The sequence below is a fragment of the Octodon degus genome, unplaced genomic scaffold, assembly GCF_000260255.1.
Source record: "Octodon degus isolate 3935 unplaced genomic scaffold, OctDeg1.0 scaffold00244, whole genome shotgun sequence".
Taxonomy (NCBI): Eukaryota; Metazoa; Chordata; class Mammalia; order Rodentia; family Octodontidae; genus Octodon; species Octodon degus.
Genome location: NW_004524820.1, coordinates 1,054,751 through 1,069,358, shown reverse-complemented (window position 1 = coordinate 1,069,358; position 14,608 = coordinate 1,054,751). Strand labels below are relative to the sequence as shown.

The window sequence follows — 14,608 nt, the reverse complement described above, 5'->3', positions numbered from 1 at the left end:
TCAGGGTCTCAGTACTAGATCGGACTCGTAGTGATCCGCCTCTTCACAGCCTCCCACGAGCTGGGATTACAGGTGCACAACACCACGCCCAGCCTCAACTGCCATCTCAGTGCACCCCGGGGGCGGGGCCAGCATGGCAGGCACCGGGATCGAACCCCTGGCCCTTTCACCTGCTTGCAGGCACTTTAATCACACACTAACATTTTCTGTGTCCCACTACAGCATCTTACAGTCACCGGTATAAGTATACCCTCCTTTTAAAGCCACTACATTAGAGAATTAGTTTATATAATGCTGTCCTTTTTCTGCTGGAAATTTTCAGTATTTTCTTTTACAAAAAAATATTTTAACAGTTAAAGGAATCAACATACCTTTGACTTTTTTTCTAGTTTCATCATCAGCAGTTTTAGTAGTGGGGTTGTTAAAAGCTTTTAGAATGCCAGCTTGTATTCTCTGTAAAACCAAATTAATAGAATCAGATCTAGTACTAGTTAACTCAGACCTAACCCTATTAATGACTTTCAAAAAGCAAGGTGCACTGTGGATCCCTGTTCCCTAATCTGAAAATAAAATCCATGACTTTAAAAAAATCTGTATATGTCCTTTTATTCATAGTTCTAAGACTCCATGAATGGGTGACTTTCTAATGCCAAATTCTCAAAAGAGCTGATGCTTAAGTTCTTCCTAATTTAGGTTCTCTTGGGTTTCAATTGTTTTTGCTAGTCTACAAAAAGCAAGCAACCTAGGTTGATTTTTCTTAATAGGCCTAGGGTAAGTTTATTCCCTCTCCTCTCTCTAAAAGGACAGTACTTAATCAGGACAAAAGCAAAACAAAATAAAAGTAACAGCCTATATGAAATTTGTTATCTAAGAAGCCTTTAAAAAGCATGTTAAAAAAAAATCAAGATGTGTTATGTATTTGTACCCACTCCGCACAATGAATGTAATCATATGTACTGCAACCATATACTAATAAAAATAGATTTTAAAAAAGAAGCCATCATTATGCAAGAAGCTATGTATTAATAAAAAATAAAAATTAAAAGAAAAAACACGGTATCGAGCAGGTCACTGTGCTGTCCATGAACAATATATGCACAGATGACTAAAGTCCAGAATATGAATTCATATCATACCAAAGAGAATCTCCCAGATATTAAGTAGTCTTTATTTTAGCTTGATAATAATGATCACGTCTTCAGTAGCTCTTAGTAAATGACAAAGTTTACATTTCTATATTTTTGCACGTTTTAAGAAAGATTCAACCTCACAGAAAACTTTCAGAACACAATCACAAATTCCAAGAATAAAAATTTAAATTGGGAAATTATTATCTTTTATATTAGTTGAGTTCCTAATTAGTGGATGAATTTTGTCTAACTCACACTATGATTGTAAGATAAAAGGGAAATTTATGTTTTCTTTCAAGATATTTTTTCTTTTTCTTTCTAAAAGATATTTTTCTTGATCATAAGTTTTAATATATAAGACTGCTATCTGAACTGGACTTTAGAGTGTAAAAATGACACATAATTTTGTCACAAAAAAATTATGCAGAGAAACTAAACTCAAATTACATACTTCCCTAAGAATAAGAACACACCATATCAGAACCCAAGATACTTCCCAGTGTTCAAAAGAAAATTCACAGCCTTAAATATTTAATTCAAGTGAAAAAATCAAATCAAATACTTTAAGCAGTCAACTTAAAGATTTAGAAAAGGGACATCAAAACTAAAATAAGAAAAGTTTAATGGAAACGAACATTGAAGGGATTCATTAATAAATGAATCAAACGTGAATTCTTTGGGTAGGGGATAAACAAACCTCCTAGCCAATACATAATATCACACCAAAGAAATAAGAGAAGTCATTAACAAAATTAAAGACATTTTAACCCTAAGAGACCACTTTGCTCAACTTTCACATAACAACACTTGAAAACTCAAGGAATAAACAATAGGCAATTTTCCAGGAAAGCACAATTACTAAATTAACCACAGGAGAGACCAAAGTCTCCGGACTGGGGGCGTGGGCAGTTACACTGTTAAGCAGTAGTCCTTATAAAAAGCCTCAGCCCTAACAATTTCACAGAGGGATACCAGCCAACGCATGTTCTAACAAAGAAAAGGGTAAACTTTCCAATTGTTTTCATAAAGCATAATACACATTTAAAAAAAACTATGAGAGTATATATTCACCAGTATCACTTATGAAAAAGTCCAAAAACATCAACAGAAATACAGCAGCACCCCAAAAGAATAGTATATTGTGACCAAGAGGCTTTTAGCTGTGACCTAGGAGTGCAGGTATATCAGCAAATACAATAATACATCATATTAATAGACTGAAGGAGAAAAATTATTAGATCCCTAGTTTTATAAGAAATTACTAAAATGAAAAGCTGCTATGAATAGCAGAATGGCAGGATACATGACCACGAAGTCAACAGACTTTTCATCCGAACCAAAACCAGACGAACTCAGAACCCTCAAATGAGATCAGCCCCACATCTAGCCTTTGGGACCAGAGAGTCAGTACCTAGGCCCTCGTGCACCTCTGCCAGATGTGCTGATTTTAACAAGCCTCACTGAGAACACATCTGTTGAGTTTTTAATCTGTATTAGCACACATGTGCATTACATAATGGTACATTCACTGTGGGGAGGTGGTGCGCGTACAGAACACATCGGAACTCCTTTTGGGTCTCCTTCCCACATACAAAAGATCTGCCTTATTATCTGTCTTTCATTTTGCTCTTTAATTTATTTATATTTTTGGTTTCTCACTTAAGGGAAGCCTTGCAATATTTAAGCTTCTGTGTCTCATTTATTTCACTTAGTATTATGGCCTCAAGGTGCATCCATTTTCCTACAAATGACCCAAATCTACTCTTCTTTGTAGCAGAAAGCTAGACTATATTCCAGAGACTCTCAGCTTCTCATCCTTTTGGTATCCCTCAGCCAGCAAGAGCAGTAAGTCTGTGTTTGCTACCAGTCTCAAAACTAAATAATTTAAATTGTTAATGGGTACACAAGTAGCTTTCAAAACTGAGAAAAACAATGGGATGATTTTTGTAAACATCAAAATAGTGGCTACTACTTTAAACAAATTTTTTAAATCTTTTATTTATTTGGTACAGGGTCTCACTGCACAGCTCTAACTTGTAGTGATCCTCCTGCTTTCAGCCTCCCCAACACTGGGATTACAGGCATGTGCCACCGTGCCCAGTCTTGTTGGCTGGCTCAGCACACCTGGGGTTCTGGGGCTGGCATGGCCTGTAGTATCAGGACTCAAACCTGGGTATTTGCGCTTGCCAGGCAGGTGCTCAAACTGCTGAGCTATCTTTCTGGCCCCAAAATAGTGACTACTTCTAGGAGGGAATTTTGTTTTGTTATTGTTTAGGCTTATTTTGTAGTTGTTCATTTGATTTTGGGAATGCTGAGAATTTGAACCCAAAGCTTTGCACATGCTACACAAGCACATTACCACTGAGCTACACCCTTAGCCCTTTTAATTTCTGAGACAGGCACTTGATAAGTAACCCAAGCTGGGCTTGAACTTGTGATCTTCCTGCCTCACCTCTTCTGTAGCTAAGATTACAGGTGTGGATAACCGTCCTGGCCTAGGGACAAGTATTTAAAAAGGAACATGCAGCTTCTACGATAATGATAATACAGTGTGTGTGTGTGTGTGTGTGTGTGTGTGTGTGTGTGTGTCTCCAGGGATAGTACCCAGGACCTTGTACATGAAAGGTAAGAATTCTATCACTGAGCCAGATAGCCAGCCCAACTGTATATTTAATCTATTTTTTAACTCAGGGTTGGGGGTGAGGATGGAGAGGAGTGGTAATGGAAAGTGTTTCTTACTATATATTAACCTGCACTCATACATATGTTCTGTGTACAACATATGTTGTATAACACATAAGTTTTTAAGGTCTCCACCTCCAACTACTGTAAAACAAGTTGCATTTATTAACTGGATAATAGTTCCAGTCCTGTAGCTGCTCACTACATTCACTGTATCTATGTGATAGTAAATGCAGGATTTAAAACAATTAAATATTTACAAAGTAGGGTGTAAAAGTAAACATGAACTATTCATACATCACACTGTCATGAAATATTTGCTCAGGAAGTCACAACCCTAAAATGTCTTCCAGAAGATCTTCAGATACTGAGATAACTTCTAACTTGAAAGCAATAAATCTGAATTAACATATTGCAAATACTGTGTATGCTGCAGGTAATTTTTATCATTTGAAAAATATTTGAACTAAAATGAAATTAGAATGATATAATTCCATGTAAGAGATTTAACTGACCAAAATGGAAAATTCCAACAAATACCAGTATTTATATTAACCTATAAATATTTAATGTAGATACAGCCTTTTAGCAACTAAAGACAAAGATCCCTAATGTAAATTAAAACTATTCTACAACTTAAAGATCTTATTAATTCAGATGGGAATTTCAATGATTAAAGACTCTGCCATATTGTGAAATGCAAAAATGCATACCAATTAAAAGCTGGTAATCTAAAAAAAGACTAAGAACAATATAATTGTTTAAATAAATGATTAACTCTTAAATGGTAAGCTTTTGGGGCTGGTGAGTTGGCTCAGTGGTCTAAAGCACCTACTTAGAACAAGCTTAGCAAAGCACAGGGACCACGGTTCAATCCCCCAGCACCACATGCCAGCCAGCCCCGCCTCCTGGTGGGCTGAGCTGGCCACACAAATAAATAAATAAATAAATAAATAAATAGAAAAAGAAAAATGGTAAGCTTTTGCTTTTTTATACATCTTAACTATAAATGTATACTTTCTGCTCTAAACTTTTTAAAGAGTTCATTAAAATAGGTAATATATCAAGATGAATAAAACAAATGGGCTTAGGTCCTCACTGTTAGGACCCAGGCTTTAGACCACTGAGGTTAAAAGAGAAAAAGACACTTTGGTCAGAGGTGCTTATAACTGCAGCACATTAATTAATTAGCAGTATAAAAGCTCAACTGTGTAGAGCTCCATCTTGAACTTCTTTCAAAAACAAAAGTCAAACACTGTACAGTTTAAGCCAGCTAACATATTCTACCTTTGAACAGAATATATTCAAATATGGAAAGGCCTCTAGGTACATCCACTTTCCTACAAATGACCCAAATTTATCCTTCTTTACAGCAGAAGCTAGACAATGTTCCAGAGACTCTCTCAGCTTCTCTTCTTTTAGGACCCCGATATATTTTAAGATATATGTATTTTAAGATAATAAAAATGCAATACAAATTTAGTGACAGCTCAAACAAGAAAAAAAAAGCAACACAAATTTGAAAGTTGAAAAGACTGAAAGTCTTTGAAAGTTGTATTCAATTCATCAAAAGTATATTCCTCAACTCTATAATCGAAAGAAAAGACTTTAATGAAACTACAAAAGAAGGTCAGTAGTTTTCAGTCATTAATGAAAGATTCTGGTGGCAGACATAACACTGTTCTTTCTTCAATCAAAAAGCACATGGCTGTGACACCCTGCGACCACACCCGATCGACAGCTGTGGCATTCCCAGGCCAGACAATGAGCTCCCGCCTGGGTACTCACTGTAACTGACCGTGCAACTGTTCTCACTGTGAGACTGAACAGACCCACAGACTCAACAATGTAATTTTGTCACAATATGTACAGGCCACACACAGAAAAGCTGGGAAGAGTTTCCAAACGCCAAGGCGTACTGCTTGTGCTTTTATGATGCTGTGCATCCCAGTGCACATTCGGATCAAACAGAGTTTAACTGCAACACTGGTTGCCATCAAGTTATAGAACTGAAACAGAAAAACATGAAGGCTTTTGTTGTTCTGCTTATAATATAAAAAGAAAAATGAGAATAGGTGATTTTTAATTCATTTACAATGACACATGAGCACCATATAATAAACATAGTTCTACAAATCCTGGAAGGGGGGGCTCACTCTAGCAACTAACAGTCTGAGTTAAAAGTCCCTATTATATCAGCTGTAGACCCAGGAGCATCATACTGCATTTATCACTCATGACACAAAGGACAATCTGTCCTCCCCTGGGCACCATGCACCTACCCTTCAATGAGAATATTAACACACTGTAGCTATGGGGTTAAATTTAATTCAGTAGTGAAACATTTCTTAATAGTGAAATAATTATGGTTACATTCTATTTCTTAATGTATTTGGTACAGTGTTTCACTACGCAGCTCCCACTTGCAGTGATCCTCCTGTTTTCTGCCTCCCCAGCGCTGGGATCACAGGCCTGTGCCACCAAGACCAGTCTCACTGGCTAGCTCAGCGCATCTGGGGGCAGGCTGGCTTGGCATGCAGTGCCAGGGACTGAATTCCCATCCCTGCGCTTGCCTAATCTGGTTATATTTTAAATAATAGATTTAAAAATATTATTTATACCCATCACAATGTCCAAGCAACAAAACTAACCTTTAATAAGCAGTACTGTCTGATATTATAAAACCATTTGTTTGGGAGTCAGAAAGACTTGAGTTTGAATCTATTCTAACTATAATTTCTAGGTCTAAGAAAATGTGATCAAATATTAGCTCAAGGGGATTATGCTAATATTCCCAAAGCTTAATTACAAATCTAATTGACTGCTTTAAACAAAAAAGTAAAACGTAATACATTTATTCTATCACTATTAACCATTTATTCAAATTACAACATATTAAAATAAGTTAATCCCCAAGAAACTAGTTCATATAATTTTTTTGCGAGACCATTAGTTTTGTTCTCCCCATTCGAACTCTCAAGGGAAGCTGCAGTGACGGTTAAGCACACGTAGCATATCCAGACATTTACCAAGCACCATGCCAGTGCAATGGAACAGACAATTCACAGCACCACTCACTGTTCAGGAACATCACGATCCAAGAAGGTAATAGACAATGATATCAATGATATTAATCTATGACATTAACTTAAATAAACAGTGGTATGATTTATAATTTTTAAATGTATAAAAATAAAGAAGTGGCAGACAGTGAGAGATACTTCCAAAAATTGAATTTAACTTATTTAAGTGAAAGTCAAAAAGGGGCCACTTGAAGATGAGGACTGTAATACAAACTGTTTTATAGCAGACAGGAAAGTTTATTAATTCATTCTTGATAATCTTTTTTTTGTTTGGTGGAACTGGGGATTGAACTCAGGTCCTTGTGCTTGCCAGGGAAGCGCTTATTCCACTAAGCCATCTTGCCGGCCCTATTAATTCATTCTTAATTTAAAGTGATATGAATAGTAATATTAGAACCCTATTCTCTCTTAGGTAAAAACTGACCATTGATTACACAGAGTTGCTGAGCATGATAGTTTACTATGGCCTGTAAATGCAGCACTTGGGAGGCTGAAGCAGGAGGATCACTGTGAGCTCAAGGCCAGCCTGAGCTACATAGTGAGTTTAAGGCCAGCCTGAACTATATGGTGAAACCCTGTCTCAAAAAAAAAAAAAAAAAAAAAAAAACCAACCAACCAACGAAAGAAAGAAAGAAAGAAGGAGTAAGTGGGGTAGAGTTCAGTGGTTCAGCACTTGCCTACCATGCACAAGACTTTGAATTTCTTCCCTGGCACTGCAAGAAATATAAATAGAAAAAAAAGGCATTTATGCCATCACCCATTATGCCAGTGATGCTTTTGATTGGCAGGGGTGGGCCACAGTGGTATGACCAGGGAGTACTTCCAAGGCTCAGTGTACATTCACAGGACTGTTAGAAATGATTACAAGGTCTCCAATGAGTAAGAAAGCATAAATAAAGGACCATCTTGTTGTGAAAAAAAAAGAAAAACATATTTATATGTGTTTACACAAGATAGTTAGGATATACAGCTACTTTCTTAGTTTATTGAGAAGAAACATTTATACTAATATTTAGACAAGATATCATGTCTGCATCTTGTACTCTGAACAACTACTACGAAGACAACAATATGCAATGTATTAATATTGTAACTGCCCTACTAACCTGTTTTGAAACTATTCCATTGCTATTTTATCTTTTTTCTCATTAAAATGAATTTAAAAAAGAAAAAGAAAGCAGGAAAACAGATGCCTTAGTCTATTTTCTGTTGCTATGATGAAATACTTGAGATCAGGTAATTTATAAAGAAGTGTGTTTAGCTCATGGTTCTGGAGGTTAAGTGGCACCATACATTAAAATTTCATCATATTTGCATAGAACCCCCCCCCAAAATGTGAATTTGACTTGATTTAATACTAAAGTCAGTAAACAACCAATCCAATCCAGTAACAGACTGGACTGTAACCAGCACTGGGAAATCTGTTCATCAGCTACTCCGCCTTTTCTACAAGAGTTCCCTGATTCACAAGGCTGAGGCATGCTCCTGGTCGCCACTCGCTGACCCCCGGAACTGCAGCCAGCCCAGCGTGGAACGATGACATCTCACTCTACTGAGTAAACTGTCGGCCCTTTTCTATACATGCGGACCACAGCGCGCACATTGCAGTTGCCACATGCTGTCATTCAGACAGAGAAAGAAACTATAACCTACGGAGACAAAGATACTAGGGAAATGAGGTGAAGACTTTCCAGATCCTTGATTACTATTCTGCCTTCATGCCCCTGAGATATATCTCCCTTGGCCTGGATCTGTAAGGCTGTCTTGTTTGTCTGCTTGTTTTTGAGACAAGGGTCCCTTTGAATTTCTGGGTTCAAGCAATCCTCCTGCCTCAGCTTACCAAGTACCTGAGGCTACAGGTGTGTACCACTCCACGCAGCTAGGATTCTCTTTTCTTTAGTTAAGCTAGTTTGAATTGATTTGTTTCATTTACAGCCAAACAGCATTAACTAATAAAGAATGAGGCTATAAAAGGATAAAAGAAAACAATATTACAGAAGAAAGGAATAAAAGAATAGGATACTAAGTACAAATCAAACAACTTCTTACTGTATATTAAAATTATTGTAGAAACTAACTGTTGTGCATCCTTTTCTTAAAGAGAATATGCAATTAAACATTAAGACACCTGACCTTTGTTTCTTCTGTCCTCACTGCATCCAACAAACAATGAAGAAGCTCCTGACTATCCTGCTGTTGGAAACCTTTAAATCGAGGTGCCCTACGATCCAAAAACAAATTAGGAAAGAAAACAGTAATCACTCCATGGGTCATCAACAATGTTATTCTTACCTAAAAGCACTTAGAAATAACAGTCAATTATGCAATTTACTACACTTTTAACTAAGGAAAAGAACAAAATACGATTCTTATTCCAATCAAGATGAGCTTATAAATGTACTCTGAGAACAAAATGGCTATTATTTATTAAATACAACTACTGTAAGTTGAGTCCAATACTGGTAGTTTCACACATTTTAAGTCACAATGTCACCAATGTGGTTGAGACATTTTCTTCAGCTTATATATACGAAGGCTTAAAGGAATATTTAAATTATTTGCAAGATCATACAATGAGGAAAAAAGGAACATTCAAACCCAAGACACTATTATTTATCTTTCTACTTTAAAGAATGAACAGAAAGGCAGGTATTTATATTAAAACCTAGGACTATAACTGATATCTCTGAGAACATATTTTAAGATTCAATAATGTGTCCTTCTATAATTAAATATGGCAATAAAAGACAAATTTGCAATTATTTCATTATGATATACACATTAAAATATAACCCATTTGGTATACACAACAATACTGTTGAAGATTTTATTAAAGCTGTGAACTGCATTTTACATTGGCGAGAACTCTGCAGGACCAGCTAAGTGCCACTGCCATCAGTCAGGTCCTGACTGAGTCTAGTACTTCAAGAATCTTCTGCCAGGGATGTAGCTCATAGGCACAAGTACCTGCCGAGCAAGTGCAAGGTCCCAAGTTCCATTCTTGATACCAAAAAAAAAAAAACAAACTTCCTCGTTGGGAATCCTTCTAATCTCTGATTTGAGTCCCTAACTTCGATGTGAGCCTGAAGAGCTAAATGAACAGAGCTAAATGAATCTTGCTTGCCAGAGGAAATACCTTTCCGTTACTCTCTTGCCAAGTAGCAGCAAATAACACCGTGATGCTGGAAATACTGTTATTTACCTCCCCAGTGGGCTCCCCTCTAAACTTCTCAATCAGAGACGAGGCAGGACAGAAACCCAGATGGACACAAACATCAGCCTACACAGGACGCGACGGCTAGCATCCTGAGAAGCACATTTGCGCTATAGATATGTGGACAGGTCAGTAAAGTGGAACACGACTGACAGGCGAAATGGGATTTTTCTGGGGTCTTCACTACCCAGGTGGCAAGAGCAACCAGGCAGTTTTTGCTTCTCAAAACAAGACAAGAAGCTGGGCATGGTATTGCAGGCCTATAAACTCAGCACTTGAGAGGTTGTGACAGGAAGATTGCTGGGAAGTTCTCCAAGCCAACCTGAGCTACATGGTGAGCTCAAGGCTAGTCTGCACTACACAGCAAGTCTCTGTAACAAAAATAAGAGAAGAGAGAAAAAACAAAAAGGAAAGCAAAGACACTGGAAAGAGGTCACCCCTGAACAAAGATGAAACTGCCTCTACCTTGTCTCTTCCAGTTCTGTCTCAGCCTCACATCAACTAGGTACTGTCTTCTAAATGGGCCCATAAAGAAAATGTAATAAAAAACTGAGTGAAAAACAATCACGCAATGACATGCAATGACCTACAGACATCTAACAGAGCTTATCTGAGCTACCAACATCAAGAAACCTTCAAATTTAAAGCCTACAAAGAAAATGGACCAAATTATGAAAATATTTAGCCTATTCAAAATTAAGGAAATAGGGGCTGAGGAGATGGCTCAATAAAATAAGCGCTTCTCTGGCAAGCAAAAGGGCCAGAGTTCAACCCCCAGTTCCGCAAAAAATCAGAATAAAGGAAACAATAACTATCCATAAGAACTGTAACAGTGAAAGCACTACTATGAGGAGGAGGTTTACAAACCTCAATATGGCTAGACGTGGCAGTGCACACCTGTAATCACACTATGTGGGGAGGCTGAGGCAGAAGGAGCACAAGTTCAAAGCGAGCCTGGGCAACTTAGCAAGACTCGGTCTCAAGTTAGAAAATCTAAGCAAGAGAGCTGGCGCTCAATAACAGAGAGCTCGCCTAGCAAGTGCGAGCCTCCAGGTGAATCCCCAGTAACACAAAACAACCAACAAGGCGGCCTCAAGGCACAGCAGGAGAATGTATGCCAAGGCTCAAGGCAGAAGCCCATCTAGAGAGAGAAAAAATTGAAAACGAATCTGTAGAGATGGCTTCTGGGATATGGTGAATCAGTCCTCACTCTACTGCAAACATATGAACACAATAAAAGCATAAATGGGATTCAATACAAAGTAAATCCCTCAGAGCAAAAGGGGAACATAAGCCTGTACTAGGCAAAGAAAACACACATAAGCAAGACAAAACAAAAATACAGGCTCACTGGGCCTGCTCAGCCCTGAAGCGTGAAAAAAAGGCAAGTGCTGTGAGGGGCCAGGCAGCCTTTGCAGAGCCAGAAAAGGAGCTCGTGGGCAAATGCTGCTGGGGCCGCAGGGACCATGACCCAGCCTTGCAGACTGTGCAGCACCGTGGGAACTATGAGCCACAGACTGTGGGCTCCAGGCCCAGCCACCACGCCTCACGTGAGGCCCACTGAAAACTGAGAATTGTGAGGCAGACAGAGATCTAGACAAATATCGAAAGAGAGTGGTGAGAATGGAAGAGGACGAAGGGAGGAGAGGAAAACACAGAAACCAGAGGGAAGAGATGAGGGACAATGAACAAAAACCTCCAAATGATTCTACAGACATATATAAAACACATGAAGAAATTTCTGCTAAAAAATATCAACAGGCTGGGGAGATAGCTCAGCAGTGTAAGTGCCTGCCTGGCAAGTGCAAGGACCTTTGATCCCCCGTACCACATGCGGTGCCAGCCCCGCACCGAGCCGGCCACCAAAAGCAGGCCCACACCTGTAATTCCAGTGCTGGGTAGGCTGACACAGGAGGATCACTATGAGTCCAAGCTGTGTAGTGAGACTCTGTACCAAATACATCAATAAATAATAAATAAAAATATCAACAACTAAAATGTATTTGGATTATCTCAGATGAATTATATAAAACTGTCCAAAAAAGTTATGCTATAGGGAGAATGTACAAAAGCACAAAATCAAATCTATAGTCAATTAAAAACTAGATATTAATAAAAACAGGAAAAATTAAGAATATGTGGATATTAATAAACTAACCAATTAAAAATACTAAGAACAAAAAAAAAAAAAAAACAGAAGCAGGATAGAAAAAATAAGATGGGAACAAGAAAAGTAAAAAAATTTAAATTATGCTCTAAGCCATGCATGGTAGAACTTGCCCATGCACGTAGGAGGCTGAGGTAGGAGGATCGCAGTGAGTTTGAAGCCAGCTTGGGCTACACAGTGAGTTCAAGGCCAAGCCTAACCACACAGTCTCAAAATAAAATAAAAGTAAAGTAAAATGAAATATTTTTAATAAAAACTGCAGGTTCAGGACACAAACCCAGTCAAAATTTTCTAAGACCATTACAGACACACTAGGCCTAGGCTCTTCTTCCCCTTTACCTATAATGCACCTTTTTCATCTGACTGGACCAACCTATTCACCTGTAAAATGGGCCTTTCCCTGCTGAGAGCACCCCCTATGCATGGGCATCACCTTTTCCCTGTGGCAAAAGCTGTCTATTTCTTCTGTAAATTGAACCCTACCTTTCCACTGGTTCATAGATTCTGCAGACCTCTGCACCCTATATCCCCCACAAATGAACCCAGCCGTAGGCCCGCTGCTATTTTCTTTGCGCGTGTACCCTGCTTTCTACCTTATAAACCTCTCGCGCCTCTCACTGACTGAAAATTCTTTTTCTGTGATGGACATCAGAAAGCCATGGGTGGGGGGAGTATCTCCAATTTGGGCCTCTCCTTGAATCCTGTCCAGTGACGTTACTCCACATAAAAATACAAAACTGGGCTGGGGAGATAGCTCAGTGGTCTAAGAGCCTGCCTGTTAAGCCCAAGGGCCTGGGTTCTATCCTGGTATCACAATCCCAGAACTCTGGTCACTCTGAAACCAGGTGTGGTGGTATATGCCTATAATCTCAGTGCTGGGGAGGCTGAGACAGGAGGATCGCTACAAGTTGGAACTATGTAGTAAGACCCTATACCAAATGAATAAATGAATAAATAAATAAATGACTTTTACAAAATATATCTAAACACAGATGAAGGGTGAATTAGTAAATTAAAAATCAGTATTAGCCAGGCAAACCTATAATCCCAGCACTCCAGGAAGCTGAGACAAGAGGACTGATTCTGCTTTTTTGCTTTGCTTTGTGTTTGTTCTCTGAGACAAAGCCTTGCTATGTATTCCACGCTGACCTTGAATTCACTGTGGAGCTAAGGCTGGTCCTTGAATTTGTGGTGATCCTCCTGCCTCAGCCTCCTGAGTCTTGGGACTACATATGTGTACCATCATGCCTAGCTAGGACGAGAGGATTGAAAGTTTGAGCCCAGTCTGGGCAACTCAGTAAAACTCTGCCTCAAAGTAAAAAAATAAATAAATAAAAATTTAAAAAGGGCTAGGACTACCGCTCGATGGGAAGCCTTGGGTTCAGCCTTGTACCACAAAAAGGAAAGGAAGGGAGACAGGAAGAGAAAGGGGAAGGGAAGGAGGAAGGGCGGGCATGGAGGGAGGAAGAAGGAAGGGAAGGGAGGGAAGTAAAGAAGGGAAGGGGGAAAGAATACTACTGTAGTAGTAGTCTGGGAATATAATTCAGCCAGTAACACATATATAAAGAAGAAAGAAAGAAAAATACCAAGGTGGGCTTGGGATGTCGCTCAGCAGTAGAATGCACCCCTGGCACTGCAAGACAACAACAAACAAAACAAACACACTTAGAAACACAGCCAGAAAACTACAGTATACAGCACTGTGCACTTCTGTTCTATCAGAGATTCCAGTGACTGAAAGAACAGCACGAAACACTGTTCAGCTGACTGCATCTCCTCGGGGACACACTCCTCAGCTTCAGTATCAAATGCACATCAGTGCTGGTTCACAGACTACACGAAGGGAGTGAAAGGCAGGCATGAAGGAGAAGGGAGAGCCAGGGTCTCTCCGGGAAGCAGCACATAAACCCTGCGGGAGAAGATCTGCGCCTGCGCAGACAGCGCAACGCCAGCACTGGCTCTCCGCTTCAACCGTTTATCGCTATGTTAAGACGCAGTCATAGGTGGTGCAGGAAGGATATCTGAGAGCACTACCCTTCTGTAATTTGATCTGAGCCTTAAAACTATTTCAAAATAAAACTGTTTACCAAAAAAAGGCAAGAAACTGAAGAACCTGCTCCAAAAAAACACTCATCAGAAGTAGCTATCGCGCTAACCATCTTCTGTAACAGAAACTTCAACAGATGGGTCCAATTTTCAAAACTCAATCAGTAAATACAACACGAATGAATCACAATATGATCATGGACAAGAGCCAGAAGCCATTTTTTTTAATTTTTTAATTAATTAATTTATTTATTTTTGTATTTTAGGGAAGGATCTACAGGGTGTT

General features: G+C 38.8%; 1 protein-coding gene across 1 annotated transcript in view; it reads right to left on the bottom strand.

Moving 5' to 3' along the window:
* Positions 1-14,608, bottom strand: part of LOC101588202 (ubiquitin carboxyl-terminal hydrolase 45) — a 55,577-nt gene that overhangs the window by 2,305 nt on the left and 38,664 nt on the right. The window contains exon 9 of the transcript XR_002819054.1: positions 372-453. The gene's annotated coding sequence lies outside the window, so the exon portion shown is untranslated. The remainder of the gene's footprint in view (positions 1-371; positions 454-14,608) is intronic.